Genomic DNA, 3123 nt, shown 5'->3' with positions numbered 1-3123 from the left:
GGACTGGGGTCATGATAGTGGGGGGTGAAGAAGCTTTAAGAAACCAGAGGAATATTGTGTTTCATCAGTGCTATACTGTGCCCTGGTTGACCCTTCCCTTCCTTGTGACCCTTCTGTGAGGGGGTGTCCCATTCGTGCATTCTTAATGGGTGTGACATTGCTATTACACCCATCATCACCATGAAGTCGATTCTGACTCACGGGGATCCTGTGCAGGGTTGCTGAGCCATTACATCTTAAAGGGAGCAGATGACCTTTTCTCTGTCCTGTGGAGCACTACTCATGGGGTTAGCAGTCCAGCACCCACCCTGTGGCACCATTAGGACTCCTTACTACCACCCACCAACTGACATAGAGTGACTGCCATAGGGGCCCAAAATAGGATCTCGGAGGGGATAAATCTTTATTTCAAGATTTGAACCACTGCGCTAAAACCACTGACCTTATAGCTAGCAGTTCAAAGCTTACCCTTAGCACCTCCAGGGCTTCTTCCTTACTACTGAAGCAAACCCAAACTCAGTGACCTGGGTTGATCCCTTCTCATGGTGATTAGTGAATCACTCATAGAGACAGCATATGAGACAGTTAGTTTATTGTGCCAGCCTGGCTGATAGACACATGTGGGTTTAATTGAAGGGTGGAGAGATGAGTGGCTTGGCGAGCCTCGCCTTTCTTGTCTCTCGCTCTGTGATCATTGGACCAGTGTGCAGCTGCCTTGCTTGTCCTGTGCCTCAATTTGCAAGCTACACTACCTGTGGGACACCTAACTTGTGGACTATGTCACTGTAATTTGAGGTCCCTTTAACACTTGCCTTGCCACGCAATTGGAATTTACATCTCTTGAGCTGGGGACTGACTGTTGGTGACCTGGCTGACTGTTGGTGACCCGCCTTGCTGTTTGCTGCCGGTGCCGGAATAGCCAGACTCTCTCTACAGAGGACGACCTGGTGACCCTCAAGACTCGAAGGACTGCCAGTGTCTCACAACTCTCACCGGAGTGAGTTGCACTGAGCCATTTGTACTGCTTTATAATTTAACTGTTCATTTCTTGTATTATCTATCTATCTATCTATCGTCATCATCTATCTAATTTAACTGTTCATTTCTTGTATTATCTATCTATCTATCATCTATATAATTTAACTGTTCATTTCTTGTGTTATCTATCTATCTATCTTTATAAACATATATAGAATTATTAGCAATCTGGTTTTGTCTCTGTAGAGAACCCTGTCTAACACAGCATAGAACTGCCCCTGTAGGTTTCTGAGACTGTAAATCTTTAAGGGAACGTCTTTCCCATCTTGCAAGATGGCCAGTGAAACAGCTGACAAACCAGACACCAAGGAGAAGAAGCCAGAAGCCAAGAAAGCAAATGCCAGTGCCGAGTTCAGAAGGCTAAGATCAAGGGCAAAACGCTTGAGAAGGGGAAGTCCGAGGGCAGCCGCCATCCTTTCCTAAAACCCTGTCCTGGTCAGAGGAATTGGCTGGTATTCCTGCTCTGCCACGCATTCCAGAAAGGCCATGAACAAGAGGAAGGATTCAGTGGCCAGATCCAGGGACGAGAAGAAGGAGAGGTCCTGGCTACTGTCACAAAGCCAGTTGGTGGTGACAAACATGGTGGCACCCAGTGGTTAAACTGTGCACAACGCACAGAAGACATGCCTCAGAAGCTGGCAAGCCAGGGCAAAAAGCCCTTCGGTCAGCACGAGAGGACACTGTCCACCAACATCTTCCCAGACCATTCTGATCATCCCCGCGGGTCTCCACCATGCCACTGAGGCAAGAGAGTTTCTGAAGCAGCCGGCAGGGGCTTGCTGCCTATGACTGGACCTCTCTGCCTCTATCGAGTTCATTGGCGTAGAAGTCACCAGAAATTTGTCATCACCCCCTCCACCAAAATGTCTATCAGCGGTGTGAAAATACCCTAACATCTCACAGACGCCAACTTCAAGAAGAGGAAGCTGCCTCCCTCCCTGGTGGTAATCCCGAGTGTGGCTCCGGGTAAATGTTAACTGTCAAAAGAAGTTTATCATGCCTGGAATGTCTACTAGAGAGATTAAAATGAGTAATTTCTTAAGAATTACAGGTCTACACTATAAAACAACAATTTTATGCAAAACAATGTACTGCTTTGGGTACAAAATTACTGACATAATTAGACCACCAATGATGCTGCAGTTTCTTGAGCAGGGAGAATGAACATGGAACGCAAATAGACACACAGAGACAATACAGGGCTGCAGCACAAAATAGACACAGAGAGAGATGGTACAAACCTGCCGCAGCCTTGACAGCCCGCAGTGCTTTATTTTTATGTACTAAATACTGGGCAGTGTTCCCACAAGTTTGCTATTCTCACACTTGAATTTCTCATAGCCTTGAGAGTGAGTTCCGTATCTCGGCCCATAATGTTTGTTTACATAGTACCAGAGAAACACTGTTTGCAGCTGCTACCACAATCTCCTTACCATTTGCAATAAGGAAGCTGTTTATGAGAACCAACTAGGACAGACGTTTGCGTACTGCCCAGACAGATACATGGCATGAGACAGTGCTCCTTGCATGGCTCCTTCAACCAGGGAGCTTTAAGCCCAAACCCCAAGAAGGCGAGATCTTTGACACCGAGAAAGAGAAATATGAGATCACACCTCAGCGGAAGGTTGATCAGAAAGCTGTGGACTTGCAAATTTTGGCAAAAATCAAAGATGTTCCCCAGCTCCAAGGCTACTTGTGTGCTATCTTTGCACTTACAAATGGAACTTATCCTCACGAAACGGTGTTCTAGATTTCTTGCAAAAAACCTAGTTAACTGACAAAGTTTTAAAAAAATCTTTAAGTCTCATTTAAGTCTCTTTCTTGCTACTAATGGAACAAAAATTGGTTCTTGGGAAGACTCAGATACATACTGTACAAGAACATTGTGGTAGTTACATAATGTGAGTGAAGGGGTGGAGGTTAGCCTGTCAATTAAGTTGCCGCTTGATGACCTCGTTTTGGAGGTACAATGGAGATAAAGAGCTCACTGGAAGCCAGATACACTCACTCCCTGTGAGACATTCCTGTTGACAAGCAAGCTACATGGAGCTATGCTGATAGAGCCAGAGCCCTGGAGCTGGAGGA

The 3123-nt window shown here is 46.0% G+C and overlaps 1 pseudogene; it reads left to right on the top strand.

Annotated features, from left to right (window-relative positions):
- Nucleotides 1-1311: 1311 nt before the first annotated feature.
- LOC101641889 lies at nt 1312-2788 on the top strand (annotated as a pseudogene).
- Nucleotides 2789-3123: the final 335 nt, after the last annotated feature.

The sequence above is a fragment of the Echinops telfairi genome, unplaced genomic scaffold (assembly GCF_000313985.2).
Source record: "Echinops telfairi isolate 266 unplaced genomic scaffold, ASM31398v2 ScPeMD7_7466;HRSCAF=8504, whole genome shotgun sequence".
NCBI classification, from domain to species: Eukaryota; Metazoa; Chordata; class Mammalia; order Afrosoricida; family Tenrecidae; genus Echinops; species Echinops telfairi.
This window is presented reverse-complemented; position numbering and strand designations above follow the sequence as displayed.